The following is a 19,014-nucleotide window of genomic DNA, read 5'->3' as shown; positions in this document are numbered from 1 at the left end:
CTACGACGACAGACGACGGACGCCAAGTGATGGCATAAGCTCACATGGGGCCCTTCGGGCCACGGTGAGCTAAAAAGGGACTGACAAATTTTTTGGGGCTAAAATTTTGAAAAAAAAAGAAGATTTGATTTACATCTGCTTAACTGTAGTTTTTTTTGGTTGAGAATATAAAGTAAAAAGAAATGGTCGTTTGGTTGTATGAATGAAGTTGCATGCATTTCATTGATAAATTGGTGCGATGAACGCTTAAGACATGAATTTGATGCACTGATTCATGAAGTCATTGGCTTTTATTTTCAAGTATGGAGTCCTGTCCATGTTCTTAAGAATATTATGACATGCAGTATTTTAATTTTGGTAAATACATGTATATTTACCACCATTTTTGGAATATTTGGAGCGATCTGCCAGTTTGTAATTAAAAACAGCATATCATTGATAAACTTTTGATTAAATCAAAGTTCTGAAAGAACAGATGAAAAAGATATCTGTAAATGATGTTGCCCTTTTCATAACTTATTATGTAAAGTTATCTTCTTTACATTTGGATACATTTGCAGCACAAATAATAAACAAATAAATTTTAAAAATATTTATTCATAATTATAAAAAAAAAAAAAGTTTATACATGCCCAACAGATGAACTAACAGTCCTAAACTTAAAATTAAATATTTTACAAAGAAATATAATTAATTAAATATAATTAATCAGGTTTGATGGAAAAAAATTGATTAAAACATTTCCAACAAATTTTCTGATGTTATTGTAGTTGATGGATTCCTATTAGGAATAACAGTAATAGGATCTAAGCTTCTGATGTTTATTAATAGTAATATTATAAATAAAACAAATTTGAATAGCAATATAACATATGTAAATAACTAGTTATTTCATAAAACATTGGTGTGTACTTGTATGATATATCACTGATTGTATAATATATGGTCAATATAAATGAGATACCACTGTCAATTTCAACTATTTCAACGATTGTAGACATTGAACAATACATATTACTTAGTTAATAACAGGTAAAACATATTTTCTGTATTATTCATGGTAAAATAGTAATTAGACAAATGATTTTTACAATTAAAAAATAGACATAAACTTTAATCTATACACACACATATGACTCCTACATTGTAAATTTAAACTGAATATGAATGAATGAATGAATGAGTTTATTTGCAAAAAACATTTACATGCTATGGCAATCAAAACATATATTACACAATGATAAACAGCAGAAAACAACACAAATGATACAATGTTAAGTAATAATTTGACATCTCATTTTCCATGCTGCATTTAGATAATTAAAATTATTTATGTCTCAGAAGAACCAGTTCATCCACAAGCCTGTTTACTTCTTCTTTTTCACATAGAACTTGTATCAAACCTAAAAAAAAATAACAAGAATAATATGCTAAATAAAATAAGTCTAAAATTAAGCCAAAAGAAAATAATATCAACACAATCATTTGATTTAAAATAAAATGCTCCGCTGGGGCGCAGCTTGATACCACCGCAGAGGTTGAACCCTGAACAGTTGGGGCAAGTATGGACACAACATTCAAGCTTGATACAGCACTGAATTTGGATTGTAATTAAATATTTGACACAGCATAGGTTTCTCACACAGAATGAAAGTGGTCTAAGAACTTAAAAATTTTTAATTTACCTATTCAAACCATATCATTATTATTTGCTTTTATATATAAATCAGAAATAACCAATTTAAAATGGAAAATTTTAAAGAAAAAAAAGGAAAAAAAAATCTGATGACGACGATGACGACGCCAACGTCATACCAATATACGACCACAAAAATTTTTTTGCAGTCGTATAAAAATAAGAATTTCCAATTTTAACCTAACAAATCAATTATACTTTGATTTTCCCAAAGAAACAATTATAAATATTCCTTTAAGTCTGACTTAAAATTGAAATAATAAATGAATGTTCTAGTTTTGTATATATCAACTCATTTTGTATCTACATATAAACAAGCAAGCCTCATTTACTCAAAAGATTATTTTGTTCAAGATTTTACAATTGAATAAGAGATGAATATAATTAAAGCATACTTTTCATATGTAAAACAAATGTGATTTACCTCAGGCATATATAAATCCGGTATAAGGTGGAGCTTTTCTACTCCAACATTTGTGATCAAACTGGTATTCAGTGTCAACCTGAAGAAAATGAAAAATACAACAATCAGATTTTGTAGCTACCTCCAAATTAATTTTTTTCTCATTTTTCAGAAACATTTGAATACAATTATTATAAAAATGATTTCTTAAAACTTTTTATTGCTGAGGTAAAAACATTGTTATCAAATGGCATGACTTTGAAGATAAAAGTAACTACAACTTTTTTTTATACCATTTGATATATACTGCAATAACATTAATTACTAAAACTTACAAACTCGTCTGTAAATGGACCAAACCGACCACTTCTCAAAGCCCATTTGAGTTTTCCATTTGCTTCCCTGGAAAACTCTTTTCTCAGGCTGTGCATTTGTGCCACTTTGTCGACTATCATCTGAAAGTATCAGTTTGAAAATATCACATTTCAACATGTATTCCTCTTTGATTTAGAAGTTTACATGTCAACAGAATGTTCTAATATTGAAATTTCATCTAAAATCAGTACTCTGTGGACCTTAAAAATGCCTTTTTAAGGTGGCACATAACACAACAGGGAGATAACTCTGTAAAAATCAGCTGAACGTTTAAATCACGTTTTATTGTAAGGAAATATTAAGCTTTTGAATGATCAAAATTAGTGTATGTCAAACTGCTATAGATCCAATGAATTTTTCTGATAAACTGTGTGGTTCAGGTTTTTTGAAATTTTTATATTTTTGTCAAAGGCTCAAAGTAAATTTTTTGTCCAAATTTTATGAAAATTAAACGAGCCAAATTAATTTTAGTCAAGGGGTTTGGTACCACATTTATCTAATATTTCATCACCTGTAGAACTGTAGCACAGAAAGTATGGCATACTGTTTAAAAAAAAAAAAATCATATTTTGACTATTTACTAGATATAAAAGACAAAATACATAATATTTGCATAACTTGTCTTTCTTCTCATTTTAGTTTTCATTTGTAGTGGTCTGAGTCAGCATCATTCAATAAATGGTCATGTTTGTTCTTTCATAATATACACTTACATTGAAATCCATATCCAGGTCTTTAACCTGCAAAGTTGTGTAGTATTCAATGCTGAAATATAAAAAAAAATAAGTATGCAATGTAGAATAGCTAACACAATACAAAATACTTTTCCAATAGCATAAAACTTATCTCTAAATGGTGTACATAAAAATAAAACCAACTTACATTCAACAAAAAATATAGAAAAAACTTTTAGAAACATTTTGGTACAATTTCCGTAAAAATGAAAATACTAAGTATTGAAAACACAGAATTTTATATTTGGGTAAATTAGACCGGATAAAGGAAGAGTTTTTTTTTTATGAGAACTAGGTACTTTTTTTACCTTTTCAGTTTTAAATCTCCATTTTGCAGGCAATCACATTCACATGGGAAATCATCCTGCAAGCTAAAGGCTGCTGCAGTGACACCCATGCATGTGTCATGAACCCACTGTCCACAAAGGGTACATTCCACCCAGCCTGGGGTTATATCCTTGTGGTGGCTGACCATAAAACAGCACAACCCAAGGCCAAGGAACACACAATCCTCAATACTGCTTCCATAAGGTCCCAATGAGCAAACAGCTGGAACCACATGGTTGATAGATGCAAAACTATATGAAGAAAATAATAAAAAAATTATCATACAAGTATAACTAAATTCAAAAGTAAAAAAAATATGCATTTAGGTGTCTATAAATATATTTCAATTTACTCCAAAATGCTTTTTGATGTAGTATGTAATTAGGTTGAATTCAAGTCAGATAAATTTTAAAAAATTCTTCAGAAAATTTGCTGAACTCCCTAGAACATAATATATCTTTTAGTCACTCCTAAGGAACATGAAAATCACACTTTACAGCAACCTTAATGAAATTGTAAGCCTTAGTTTTGACATTAGAGATACATAGCCATTTCACACACTATATATTTATTGGTAAATGATGTGAGTGATCATGGAAATAACTTTACAAATGTAATACACAGACATTGTTAACATGATATATTTTGAGTGAATATCTTTGGAATGAGCATGATAAATATACAAAATATATGTACATTGTTGGGAAATATCAAATTTATTTGTATGAGCTTTAGAAACAGGATTAAAAGAGAGGCTCTCAGAGCTTTTCTCCGGTTTCGTACCGATTACAAATAAATTTGATATTTTCTGACAATGTACATATATTGTTTTTATCCTGCAATTTACACCGACACTTGAAACTTTAGTTGTTAAAATCCAAATCCAAATCTATTTTTTTCTAAGAAATCGCAGACTGCGAAGAGGACCCCAAAATGAACTGTTACGCCAAAAGAAATATCCCCATTACAGCTTGCTCAACATGGAAGTGGGGTAACTGTAGACTTTATTTGTACATGTACAAATAAAGCAAAAATTTATTTGTGTACCTGTTATTTGTACAATAGTTAACTGATTGCAGGATAAAGTGAGGCATACAACTTTGATATCTTACGCATTTCTTGGATTGGCAGGCACCCAAACCAAGTGTGAAAATGATGGTCTAGCTGGGGGTGTCAGCGGTGGCAGGATCAGTTGCAGGTACTGCTGGTATTTTTTTGCAGTGCTGTTGTATTGGACGTGACATCAAATGGGACAATAGATGTAGATGGAAAACAGCTGAAAGAAAAATAACAAAGCTATAGATAATATACATAGGTAGCAAAATTAAAAACAGAATACTTGGTCTACTATTACATACATTGATCATCAAAAAAAGTCACACAGTAATGATATACAGAACAGAACTATAACTATTGGTGCTAAATAAATATGTGCATTTTTCATTCATTATTTTGTACATCAATCAGGCTGTTAGTTTTCTTGTTTGAATGGTTTTAGATTTGTCATTTTGGAGCCTTTTATGGCCGATTATGCAATATGAGCTTTGCTCATTGTTGAAGATTGTGCGGTGACCTGTAGATGTTAATTTCTGTGTCATTTGGTCTCTTGTGGGGAGTTGTCTCATTGGAAATCATACCACATTTCCTCATTTTTGTATTAATATATTTTTTAAACATTTGAATGATAAAAATTATTTTAAGAAACATTATACTTACTTCCTTCCCTGTATGGATGTTGAATAGTCGAGACCAGCTCTTTTCGGCATCCATACTCTACCTCCTCTGCTGTTGAGGCTGCATTTACCTGCAGCAGGGTAGATTTAACCCACAGATAGTTTTCTCTTTAAATTCTTCTATAATTAAAATAACTGTTTCCTATAGGCAATTCTGTCAGTGCTCAAATTTAAAAAAATAAAATTAACATTGCCAAGCACAATCATAGATAACCCCTTAATGGTAACCTGTGATTTACATAATTTTGTTAATATATGTCCTTTTTGTCTACATTTGTATACTTATGTGCTACTCTTTTATCATACTACATTATTTTGATATTGATTGTAACACCAGATTGTGATCATATAAATGGTTTGTGAATTGCAAATATAAAATCTTTTCAAACAAGCATTCTGAGAGTATTGCATGGCAATACATGTACATAGTCCCCTACCGGTTAAAAATTAATTGTACTGGAACAAAATGCTAACTTGATCTATAACTGGTCATGGTGTAAACTATACAACAAATATCGTCAATATCTTCAAGCATGACGAAAAAAAGTTTGGAAAACTGATAATTTAAGTGAATTTTCTAAGTCCAAGGACCATAACTCTGCAAAAAATCATCAAACAGAAACGAAATTCAAACTTGGTCTGTAACTTGTCATGATAAAACAACGTACCAATTATCAAATCATAATCTTCAAGAATGACGAAAAAAAGTGCAGAAAACTGAATATTTGAGGGAATTTTTTAAGTCCAAGGACTATAACTCTGCACAAAATTATCAGACCGGAACAAAATTCGAACTTAATCTGTTACTTGTTATGATAAAACAACATACCAAATATCAAATCAATATCTTCAAGCATGAAGAAAAAAAGTGTGGAAAACTGATTTGCCGGACTGACAGAAGGACAGACAAACAGACAGACGGACGGAGTGCAAACCTAAAGTCCCCTTCGACTTCGTCGATAGGGGACTAATAAACAGGTTGAATTTTATACTTGCTTTATAATGATTTAACATATAGAACTGTTTAGCAAAAAGGATTTCCAGTAGGGAACCTCATTAGGTTGGATTTAGAGCAACAAACAATTCTATATTCTATCTGTAATAGAATGGTATAAAATGATGAAAAAACAAATAAATGAATATATTGTATTCTTACATATTTTGAAAATGGTACTATATCGTCCACCATTTTCAGCACTGAAGCCAGCTTCAGTACCACAGCCATATCTTCATTTCCATAGAGGATAATGGACACTGCATTATAAATGCAATTTCCATTTGCTGTGGACTGGTAAGCTGTACGTTCCCCTATGGAAAGTGGTATAAAGTCTTTACACCTGAAAAAAAGGACATCTCTAATATTATCTGATTTTCAAAGAATATTAACTATAAACAAAGCAAGATAAACAAGGATTTATTTCTAATCTTGATGTAGGATTTAATTAAGGCTATATTGAAAAATCATTTTAAAACCAGCACTTACATGTAGGTTATCAACTCAAATTCTATGCCCACTAGATGAAACTTGATTAATAACTTACTTTTTGTTGGTATCTATTAAGGTGTTGGGCCTCCAAGTATTTGACAGGGTGTCTGGAAAAACAGGAATGTAATCCCAAATAACTTCTGCCAAACCCCACAAATCAAACCACAACGTAATCAAACACCTCACTTTTAAACATTTTTCTTCTAATGTAATCTAAATAAATATAAATGAAAACAATTGTTAAATGAAGGAAACAAATTTAAAAAAAAACCAACTGTTTGTTACTATATATGTGATCAATAAGTTTTAGCAATTAAAAACATTTCAGACATTTCAAAATAAAAACCAAGGAATTTTCTAAGCACAGCAAGAAACAAGGAAATGTTTTACAGTTATACACAAATGACTTTTTCAAATAGGTGAAGTGCTTGTAAGATCTCAGAATATACATGATACCATTTTTCAAGTGTGTCTCTTATAAACATGCATCATTTATTATATTTGTCATTTATTTTGTCATCCTGAACATGCATGAAATATTCAACACTGGATGTTTAGCACAGGGCTTCCAAAATTTCCTGACGACAGCCGGACATTTTTCAAAGAAATATTTTTGACGGTCAATGATCAGCTGTATACTTAAATGTAACTGAGAGGATGCATAAATTGATATATGTGTCTAAATAATTAGTAGTGTTATATGCAATAAAATTATTTATAACTGTTTTGTTTTCTTCATTCTAAAAATAAATAAAATATTATCCTCGGTATTGTGTCATTTTTCTGTGTATCGTAATACAGTAACCATCATTGCATCAATCAGCTTCAGTACCTGACTGTTCTCATGTTTTTGTTTCTGTTTATATAATCTATCTTCTCTCTGTGAGTACTTAACACTTTGTAAATTAAGGCCATCTTATTTGAAACTGTTGATGTTGGCTTTAATTGCAGTACAACTTGATCATCAATACACGTGATACTTTTCTTTTTGTGTATTGATTACCTGACCACGTGACTTTTACAACTGATGCGGTATTTATAGATAACATTGAGGAGGCCCGATGAAGGATATTGTTTTAAACCGTGTAAAATCTACTGAACAGTGATAACATTTTTCTTTGTACAATTTCCCAACCTGATTTAGAAAATAAGGAATAAATAAAAACATACTCAGTTGATAAATAATTTAATGAATAACAACATGATATTTTATGTAAGCATATAACGACAATAAAATGTCAGAAGAGCACAATGCTGACAAACACACGCAATAAATATTACAATGAGCACATTGAAAAGAAGCACAGATCACAGCACAAGATTAGAGTTCATTTAGTCTAATTAAAGATTTTACATTCATGAGCTTGCTAAATGCATTGTTCTGATAAACATGGCGGTTACGAACGGATTGCCATTTGCGGATAGCAGGAACAGGGTCAAAGTCTTTAACATCTACACCTACTAAGCTTATCCTCATAAGTTGATCTAAAGCGTCAATACCTAGACTACACCTTAGTCGATCATAATTCCCACGGCGGGACTTAACTTTACGTCGGACATCACCTCTTTCTCTATAACATCGGAAATTGTCTGAATAAATTCGGAGCAGGCATTGTTCTCTTGATATAATTTAGAAGTGATCACGGCACCATTTAACTTAGTTAAATCATTTATTGACTGAAATTTGTCCATTGGTTTTTCCTATATATTTTAGTAAATTTTCCCCTTGAGAGTACCCCAGTATTTAACACGATGTACTGTGTAAAATAAAATAATATATATCATACTTATTCATTTATAAATATCCTTATTTGAAGAATAACTTTTAAATATCAGGATACTTTTAAAACTGAATGCTCATTTAAAATAATATCTATAAAGCGTAATTAAATAGGATGTTGTTCCATACACGCTTACATGTTTGACCTCGTTTACCGGATTACCTTTATGTACATTGTTATGCATCATTAATTCTATTGATAAAGATAAGCTAAGGACACCTCATCAAAGGTAACAAACCTGTAATCAGTGAATGATTTATGGCTTCAATATAACTTATTCAAGGGATAATTGTTTGACAGCTTGTTGTTATTTAAATAAAAGAAAACGTGTTTTTTCTACTTTTTATTGATGTACACAAGCTAAAGACCAAGCCGTACATTTATGTACCCAGAGGATTAGACTAACTGAGACACTTCAAAGTATCTGAAATATGCTGCTTCTGTTTTATTAAACCCAATTATGACCGAAATATCTTTGTGAAATAGATTGCCACAATTATAAACTAAAATGCCCAAACGGACATGCCCAAAGCCCCAAACGGACATTTTTATCTATCGATAGTTGGTAAAAATTGAAATGACCGTTTCATGAAAATGCCTTGAATAACCAAATGTGGCACACCAATTCTATTTGACCGTTTGAGGCTGAGAGCAGCCGGTCTTTTTATGAAAGTTTCGGTCAAGTCCGGAATATATGACCGTTTTGGAAGCCCTGGTTTAGCAACCAATTTTCAATCAATCAATCATTTTTTTGTGTTAATGGTATATACCCAACATTTATGTTTCAACTGACCAATTTACAGCTTTCTTTGTACATTGTATTTAGTTAAAGTATAAGGCCATAACAGTGGCCTCTATGTGTAATGGTTTAAAATAAACTTCAATTTGTGCATTATAAAAAATTTAAGTTATATTTTACCTCTTCCATGAAAATTGAGTGTATTCTTTCTCTTTTCACCTATAAAATACACTTCAATCTTTAAATGTTTTCAGTGCATATACTTTTATATAAAAAAAAACCACACATTTAGTAATATTAACAAAAACATAATAAAAAATAAAGAAAAATTTTCCTGCTACTTAATATCTCCTGTTAGACTTCCTTAAAAATAATGTGACTGTTCATATTGATTTTCCTACTTTACCATGTTGTTTACCGAGCCTGGAAAATTTAGGTATGCTCTGGGTGAAGTTATCAATCGTTAAATAAACTTATTCTAAAAGGATAACAATTTAACACTGTAATTAGATCTTTAAATATTGTTTATATTGGAATAAATATTGACTATTCCATCAGTAAATTAAAATCACACTAAATATATACGCACATCTGTTGATGCCTGTATCGTGTTATTTCACAAGGTCATGTTTTTCTCTAAATGTTAATGACTGTTAATGATGTATTTACACTAAATCCAGTGTAATTCATTGGTTGTCGTTTGTTATCATAATTGTATATTGTTTTGTACACGAATCAGGCTGTTAGTTTTCAAATTTAATTTGTTTAACATTTGTTATTTCAGGGCCTTTTATGGCTTGATAAGCGGCATGGGTTTTGCTCATTGTTGAAGGCTGAACAGTAAACTATAGTTGTTAACTTCTATGGCATTTGGTCTCTCGAAAGTTGTCTCATTGGCAATCATACAACATATTTAATTTTTTTTTAATATATACAATGAATGACTTTAATTATATATGAAAAATTAAAAGTTCCTAAACATAAACAGACATAAAAAACACCTGTATCGAATGATCTTCATATCTAACGTGTGTTTCCCCCTCCGGCTCTTGCCCTTTCTCCTGTCCTGTCTCCTGAACTATTACTCCCCCTTGTTCTTCATCGGTCTCCTGCACTACCTTGTCCCCTTCCCCTGTTTCCTGAGGCTCTATTTGATCATGGTGGCCAGTTTCTATACATTCTTCTTCTGTACCATTTATATACTAAAAGATATTCAAAAGCAAGTTGCATTACAACTGATTGAGGAGACTACAAAAGTTGATGGATGGTGTAAAAGATAAGTAAAATAATGATTGTTAATTTTAACACTGTTCCATCAAAAGATTATGCCCATGGAATACACCAATTTTAAAATAGTTAAGTGTGTTGCTGAAAGAACAATTAAACCCAAAGAGCCTGTATCTTAAAAGAAATATGTAAATAACATAAATATAAGCAAAAGGCATTACAAAGGATTAACTGCCCAAGGGAAAAGAAATGGGTCAACATGCTGATGTTTTCTAAGCCAAAGGCTTTCAATATTACAATACACAAGACCAATAATCACTGTACATTAATAACAAAACAATGTTATACAAAATGGCATATAATACAATAATTCAACACTGTAGGGATATATATATTCAGTAATCTGATGACAAGTCCATCAAAGTTTTGATGTATGACATGTCATTTACTCTTGCGTCATAGCCCCCTTTATCAAGGTTAAATAGAAACTTACTATATCCTATCAGTAAGTTATAATGGTAAACCATTAAGAATGTGCTATTATAAATGTTTTCAACTTACAAGGATATAACAATGGAAACCATACGTTATTAATATTAAAGAAAGGAAAATACATAAAAATATATTGTGTCATACTAGATAGAGAAGTCAGTGGTCCAGCTGATTGGGATATCAGCGATCTCATGATGCCAACATCCAAATCATAGACCTGAGTTTCCAGCACAGAAGAGGATGGTATTGAAACAATATTATTATCATCTGGAGCCTGATCAGGAGTGTTGTCTGCCTCTGAAAAACAAACACTTTATCAGTATCATAAAATTATGGTTTAACAGCTTTAAGTTACAATATGCCCCTTTTCCCTCCCACTAAAAAGATTTATAAATACAGGTAAATATTTATATGTGTGATTATAAATACAGATATAACATAAGAGTTCTACCACAATAATTTCAGTAATTTTACACATTACTAATTGAGGTAAAAATACTTATCGTCCATGCAGAAAATCTAAATAAAACAATTGTATACTTAAATCTTCCATATTAAAACATTACATTATGAAACATAAGAAATATATATAAATAAAGAAAAATTATTCCCTTTGTCAATCATAGACTGGTTCTATGCTGGACAAAATAGGCTTTTGACCACTCAGCATAAGTTGAAAGTGATATATCAGCGTTTTAACAAATTTTTATTGAAAAATAACTTCAGTTATCAAAAGTATTTAGCTTAAAAAAATTATTAAATGATTTGAAACACTTAAAGGTTACACACATAACGCATAGATACATTTGCTCTTTCCACTAGATCTCCATTGTCATTAAAAATTAATGTCCCTCCTAAGGGAGACAACCAAAAAAGTTCTCTTATTACAGGAATTGGCAAACAGACTAGTGGTCCATGGTCTTCTGTTTCATTGTGGTATAAGAGTCTATGATGTGTTACTTACAGATATATAGGTCCATGGTCTCATGTGTAATATGCATATAAGACCATGGCATGTTTATGAGTCTAATTGGTCCATGGTCTTATGTTTCATTGTGGTATAAGAGTCCATGATGTGTTAATAATTTATGTATAGGTCAATGGTCTCATGCTTAATATGTATTAAAGAGACCATGGCATGTTCCTTACAGTCTAGTTGGTCCAGGGTCTTCTGTTTCATTGTGATCCAGGATGTGTTAATAGATATATAAATTATAAGTCCATGGTCTCATGTGTAAAATGCATAAAAAGAGACCATGGAATGTAACTGACAGTCTTATTGGCCCACACTCTACTGTTTCTTTGTGGTATAAGATTCCATGATATGCTTATAACAGATATATAGGTCCATGGTCTCATGTGTAATGTGTATAAAATAGACCATGGCATGTTAATGACTGTCTAATTGGTCCATTGTGTTCTGTTCCATTGTGGTATATGAGTCCATAATGTGTTACTAACAAATATATAGGTCCATGGTCTCATGTGTGATATGTATAAAAGAGAAAATGATATGCTTATAACAGATATACAGGTCCATGGTCTCATGCGAAATATGTATAAAAGAGGCCACAGCATGTTAAGTTCTAATTGGTCCATGGTCTTATGTTTCATTGTGGTATAAGAGTCCATGATGTGTTAATAACATTTGTATAGGTCCATGGTCTAATGTGTAATATGTATAAGAGAGACCATGGTATGTTACTGACAGTCTAATTGGTTCATTGTCTTCTGTTTTATTGTGGTTTAAGAGTCCATGATGTGTTGATAACAGATATATAGGTCAATGGTCTCATGTGTAATATGTATAAAAGAGACCAGGGTATGTTACTGACAGTCTTATTGGTCTTTGGTCTTCTGTTTCATTGTGGTATAAGAGTCCATGTGTTAATAACATATGTATAGGTCCATGGTCTCATGTGTAGTGTGTATAAAAGAGACCATGGCATGTTACGGTCTAATTGGTTCATGGTCTTATGTTTCTTTGTGTGTTGAAAACAGATACATAGGTCAATGGTCTCATTTGTAATGTGTATAAAAGAGACCTTGGCATGATACAATCTAATTGGTCCATGGTTTTATGTGTTATTGTGGTATAAATGTCCATGATGTGTTAATAACATATGTATAGGTCCATGGTCTCATGCGTAATATGCGTAAATGAGACCATGACATGTTACTGACAAGTCTAATTGGTCCATGGTCTTCTGTTGCATAGCTTTATAAGAGTCCATGATGTGTTAATAACAGATATATATGTCCATGGTCCATGGTCTCATGTGTAATATGCATAAATGAGACCATGACATGTTACTGACAGTCTATGGTCCATGTTTTTATGTTTCTTTGTGGTTTAAAAGTCCATGATGTGTTATTAACGTATATATATGTCCATGGTCTCATGTGTAATATGTATAAAAGAGACCATGGCATGCTACAAACAGTTTAATAGTTCTATGGTCCTATGTTTCGTTGTGGTAAAAAAGTCCTTCATGTGTTTCTAACAGATATATAGATCCATGGTCTCATGTGTAATTTGCATAATAGCGGAAATGGCAGAGTCACTCAACAATATCTAGTCTGATTAACCATTTTACAGTCTTAATAAAAAAAAAAGTGCAAGTACGCCCTCTACGCCCCCTTCTGGATCCGCCACTGACCAGTGCTGATTATTCCCTCTCAAGGTTATAAACTGTTTTTTTTAAATTTGAAAAATGTTATCATCATGATTATTCACAATCCTAACCACAGCCCAGTAAAATTTTCCTCAAAAAAGCCATCATTAATTTATAGCAGAACAAATTTTCTGTGTTTATTCATTCTGGATCTTACAAACATTTTTAGTTGTTGTAATTAATCATCTCAGAGTTCTCGAAATCTTTTTTTTCCTGGTGGTCATTGGGACCACCAAGACTAAAAATCTGGTGGTCCTGTAATTTTACTTGAATTTATCAAACACCTATTAGTTAAATGAAAGTCATTGCTCAATATATATAAACTCCATCCTAGTTTCTATGTTATATATTTGGTTGTTTTCAATGAAATTTTGAACTTTGCATTGTTCACTAATTTTTATACTTTGTCAGTTTGATAACATGTTTGATTTCATTTTTGTGTTAGTCTCATGCATTATTCTACCTGTAGAATACCTGTAGAGTCGTTTAAGGGCTCAAGTGTAAGGAATTTCAATAAAAATTTGTAATAAAAATAATTTATCACTAAAACTGGTACATAACATCTTCCCAATGATGATCAAGTTGTATTTTAAAGTTATCAACGATCTTTGCAGACACAACATTTTGGGTAAACTGTTCCAATTGTTTATAATTCGTTAGGAAAAATGTCTTTTACGAAATGATGAATTACATCGAGGCTTAATAAGTTTAACAGGTTGGGTGGACTCAAGTAAGGAAAAGTGGGGTATTCCCTGTTTTCATGTTACACCCCAGTTTTCTGGTGTTAAAAAAAAACCCAGTATACAGGGACTTCTTTTTTCCTATTTTATGGTATGAAATCTACAAAAGTGCACCTTTTACATCTGATAACAATGTTTTATGTTAGCAGGTGTGTTATTAGTTCAAAAATCAAACTAATTTCAAGTCTATTTGGTACTCAACTCACAACAAAACAACTCCTTTGTTCACCAATTCATACCTTGATCATCAATAATTCAATTATGAGATGACAAAAAGATAGGTTAATCAATTGGGCATTTAAATTCAATGAATAGAAACTTTCAATAGAAGTGAACATAATTCAGTAATGGTCAGTTACACCTGGAGCATGCATCTTGGTCAGTTGATTCCTAAACAAAAGATTTGTATGTTTTTGAGTTCTAGAAAAAGAAAGGCCTCACTTATTCATGCTTTGTTGTTCATGAAATACTCTAAGTATTTACAAATACTACTGATTCATGCCATAAATTGAAATAGAAATTGGAAGTCCCTGTAAACTGGGATGTTCCCTGAAAACAGTGAATACCCCACTTTTCCTGACTTGTTCCCAACCTGTGTCCACAACAATCATTTACAGTGAAAAGTGCATTAAAATTAAGAAATAAAAGAAGTCTGATGTTTATTCCTCAGCTGCAATTTTTGTAATATAGAAAAAAATGTTCAGTCTCTGTCTGTTCAAATACAAAGTCCTCTGGTTTAGCACCCCCTCTGAACGAAATGAGCCATGTGGATGCCATGATGACTTTTATGTCTGGTTATTTTTCAAAAGTATTACCGTAATTTTAAGCTAGAGGCTACAAAAGTTAAATTACAGTAGTATCCAGTTCAAAAACTATCTGGATACTAAAGAAACCGATGACTGGTTCTTTTTCAAAAGTAGTACCGTAATTTTGACCTATACAGTTAAAAGTTTGTTTACATTAGCAACCAGTTCAAAAGCTATCTGAATACCGAAAAGATGTGAAAACAAAAGTGAACAACCACCAAAATATTGTCGGTCATCAGGACTGCCACTACACATGCAATTTTCGGTCCTGGCTGATTTTTGGCAGTCAGGACCGACGATTTTCGAGAACACTGTCATCTTACAAGTTACATAGAAGATATATATAACTGCCCTCCATTAGTTATGCTTACTTAACTCAGTTTGTATAGCAGTGGCTTACTATGCCAGGGGTTTTAGGTTCAAATCAAGGCTGAATCAGTAATTTACTTTATCAGACAAATCATGCTTTCCGGTTACAATCGGTGTCTAACTAAAAAATTTGTAAGGGTTCCGCGGAACCCAGTGTCTCGCCTACTTTTGCTGTTAATCGCAGGCTCAACAAAAATGAGAAAAAAAAATAATAACAATATTACTTTCGATACGATCTTTTGATTGTAAGAAGCTTCTGTCCCAATTTGGTAAAAATCCAGGATAGTTTATGAATCTAATAAATGTTTTAAATCTTTAACTGCAGACTGTATGTAATGTTAACTGGAAGAAAAACTAAGTCCATTTATAAGTAAAATACTGATAAACAGGTACAAAATTTTTAAAATTTCCTTCAAGATACTAGCTTTTGATCATAAACAAGCTTCTAACCAAGTTTGGTACAAATCCAGGATAGTTTAAGAAAGTTATTAAAATTTTAAAAACTTTAACCACAGAGTGAATGTAATGTTAACTGGCAGAAAAACTAAGTCCATTTATAAGTTAAATACGGAAAAAATGGAATTTTGTTTTTTACAAATTTACTTCTGGATACTATCATATGATCATTAACAAGCTTCTGTCCAAGTTTGGTAGAAATCCAGGATAGTTTAAGAAAGTTATTAAAATTTTAAAAACTTTAACCACAGAGTGAATGTAATGTTTCCTGGCAGAAAAACTAAGTCCATTTATAAGTAAAATACGGAAAAACAGGATTTTTTTTTTTACAAAATTTAATTCTGGATACTATCTTATGATCATAAACAAGCTTCTGTCCAAGTTTGGTAGAAATCCAGGATAGTTTAAGAAAGTTATTAAAATTTCAAAAACTTTAACCACAGAGTGAATATTTGTGGACGCCGCCGCCGCCGCCGACGGAATGTAGGATCGCTATGTCTCGCTTTTTCGACAAAAGTCGAAGGCTCGACAAAAACCAAGGGTGTTTAAAAGTAAAACCTACAGCCAGAGTAAGTGTTGTTGATATTGCCCGTATGTCATTAGGTATGTTGACGCGGGGGAGTGTAGCCGTGCTTCCCCTTCGGTACCTCGAATGACCAAATAACACTGTTATTATCCGAATAACACTTGAAATTTTAATATTAGCACATATTGATGACTTTTAAACATTGATTATTAAATGATATTATATTATAAGTGTATTTTATAACTTAAAAATGATTTACAGAAAGCAGGTAAGTTCATAAAGATCATTATAAATATAGTGTGTACATCCAACATGGCGACCAAGGAAATCACAATGGGAAGAATAAAAGAATGATTGCATAGGATCCCTCAACGTGTTCATTTTAGACCACAAAAGTGGAGCCCTCACGCCACTTCATGGCATTACCCCTTCCCCTTAGTCTCACCTTGTCAATACTTAACCATGTGCTTGTGGATTACTCGTTTAGCTGAGTTGGTAGAGCAGCGACTTTCTTCTGTGCAATGGGTCACAGGTTCAAATCACGATTGGTTCAGTAATTCATTTTGAAAAGCAAATAATGATCCCTGGGTTACGTATTATTACTATTAATCATAGTGAAGTTAATCATATTAAGTTAAAAGTCATGTACAGCTGTGGGAGCGGTACAGCCTCTTTAAAAGGCAAATCCTATTTATTGTCGCGCGATCTTTTTATGCCTTATCCTAGTCTTTTCTTATATTTCTTCAATTCATTTATGTCATTGTTTGGGGTATCTGTAGCCGTAGATAACTTCAGTAGGCGACGGTATAAAACTATGCAAATAACTTTTGTAAGGGCTTTTTAGAGAAATCCAATTAAAAAAAACATCACTGTAAGTTTCCTCTGCCACTAAAATACCTAATTGTTCTCCTTCTTCTGACTTGGCACCGCTTAAAAACACAGGGGTTTCGAGATGCAGGACCGTCGCCATCTTAATTACAGCTTCACCATAATGCATAAGTATCTGCATCTCCGATTGGCTCCCTGAAAGTGACGTATTAGATATCTTTATTTGGCATTTGCAGGATATTTCCCAACTATCTAGTGATGTGATCAGACCATGATTCTGTGAAAGTTTCAGTTTAGGAGCAGTTGCGGAAATAAAGGTGGGACAGTAGGACGAATGAACGGACGAACTCCAATCAATATATAACTCCTACTTCAGAAAGCGGAGTGGAGGGGTTAAAAATCAGAAACAACACTCCGTACAGGTTTTATGAAGTATGCAATTAAAGATAGGTTGAGATATCCCGTCTAATACCATTTTTTTACGAGAAATTTTATGCTAACACATTTGTTCATGAAAACACACGTTTCTAGATATTAGAATATTTATACATTTGTATAAAAAACATGTACAGTATCCATCAGAATATATGGAAGCATTTAAATTTTGTTAACATTAAAGAAGTTTGAAATTTTTTTCAGTTTATCAGTTTTCCCTGCTGGCAACAAAATACTTCATAACGCATATGTCCTTGAAGCCGGCCATACAATAGGCATACTGTAGAACTCTTGACTAAAATAAAACTTAAGTTATGTCACGAAGTCTTAAGTACCAACGGAATTTGATACAGTGTAGATTTTAATGATGGTGTCCATTGTCGGGGAAAACTTCCTATTGTAAGTTTGGTGGTCCAGTGGTAAAAACTAGTTAAAGAAACAATTTAAGTGTTTCACTTTACCTCCTAAAAGCGAGGATTAAAATAACAATTTAACGCTTTTCAGGTGTGAAACACAGGTGATACCTCTTTATTATCAATTTCTACAGTCAATTTAGAATACCGAATCCAAACGCTTTGTATCTTAAGAATAATAGCATCTCTCAAATTAAGTCATCTCCGAAATTGAGTTCAAATATTTACTGTGACCATTTTGCTGAATAGTAAGCCAGTCCTCAAAGTATTCTTATACCATTAACGGTGAGACATTTCAAAAAGAAAAATACCTATCATTTTTCATCTTTAATTGAACTTAAATCACATTTAAACAGTAAAGGAGAACACATGGGTCATACCATGGGTATCTATGCAAAGAAATAAAATATGTGTATGTGTAAAAGCATGAATATCTATGCATAGAACTAAAATATGTAAAATTGAGAAAGGAAACGGGGAATGTGTCAAAGTGACAACCTAATCAAAGAGCAGAAAACAGCCTAGTTCAGCAAAAATGGACGTCACACTAAACTCCGAAACATATAAATGAACCAAAATTTAAAAAAACATACAAGACTAACAGAGGATAGAGGTTCCTGACTTGGGACAGGCGCAAGACTTGGGACAGACGCAAAAATGCGGCGGGGTAAAACAGATCTCAACCCTCCCCCTATACCTCTAGCCAATGTAGAATAAACAAACACACAGCAATACGCACTGAATATCTATGCATAGAAATAAAATGTGTATAT

The 19,014-nt window shown here is 32.0% G+C and overlaps 1 long non-coding RNA gene across 3 annotated transcripts; it reads right to left on the bottom strand.

Moving 5' to 3' along the window:
* Positions 1-577: 577 nt before the first annotated feature.
* On the bottom strand, positions 578-17,647 carry LOC127714653 (uncharacterized). Of its 3 annotated transcripts, none has more exons than XR_007987848.1 (13): positions 17,463-17,647; positions 11,138-11,290; positions 10,276-10,476; positions 9,455-9,493; positions 6,810-6,967; positions 6,425-6,605; positions 5,252-5,431; positions 4,648-4,811; positions 3,517-3,786; positions 3,188-3,239; positions 2,435-2,554; positions 2,121-2,199; positions 578-1,403 (listed from the first exon to the last, which is right to left on the bottom strand). It is a non-coding gene; the product is annotated as an uncharacterized LOC127714653 (long non-coding RNA). The 3 variants fall into 3 exon arrangements; XR_007987847.1 differs by having other exon boundaries at positions 5,252-5,388; positions 17,011-17,645; XR_007987846.1 differs by having other exon boundaries at positions 5,252-5,388; positions 17,463-17,645.
* Positions 17,648-19,014: the final 1,367 nt, after the last annotated feature.

This window comes from Mytilus californianus, unplaced genomic scaffold (assembly GCF_021869535.1).
Source record: "Mytilus californianus isolate M0D057914Y unplaced genomic scaffold, xbMytCali1.0.p SCAF_9, whole genome shotgun sequence".
Taxonomy (NCBI): domain Eukaryota; kingdom Metazoa; phylum Mollusca; class Bivalvia; order Mytilida; family Mytilidae; genus Mytilus; species Mytilus californianus.
This window is presented reverse-complemented; position numbering and strand designations above follow the sequence as displayed.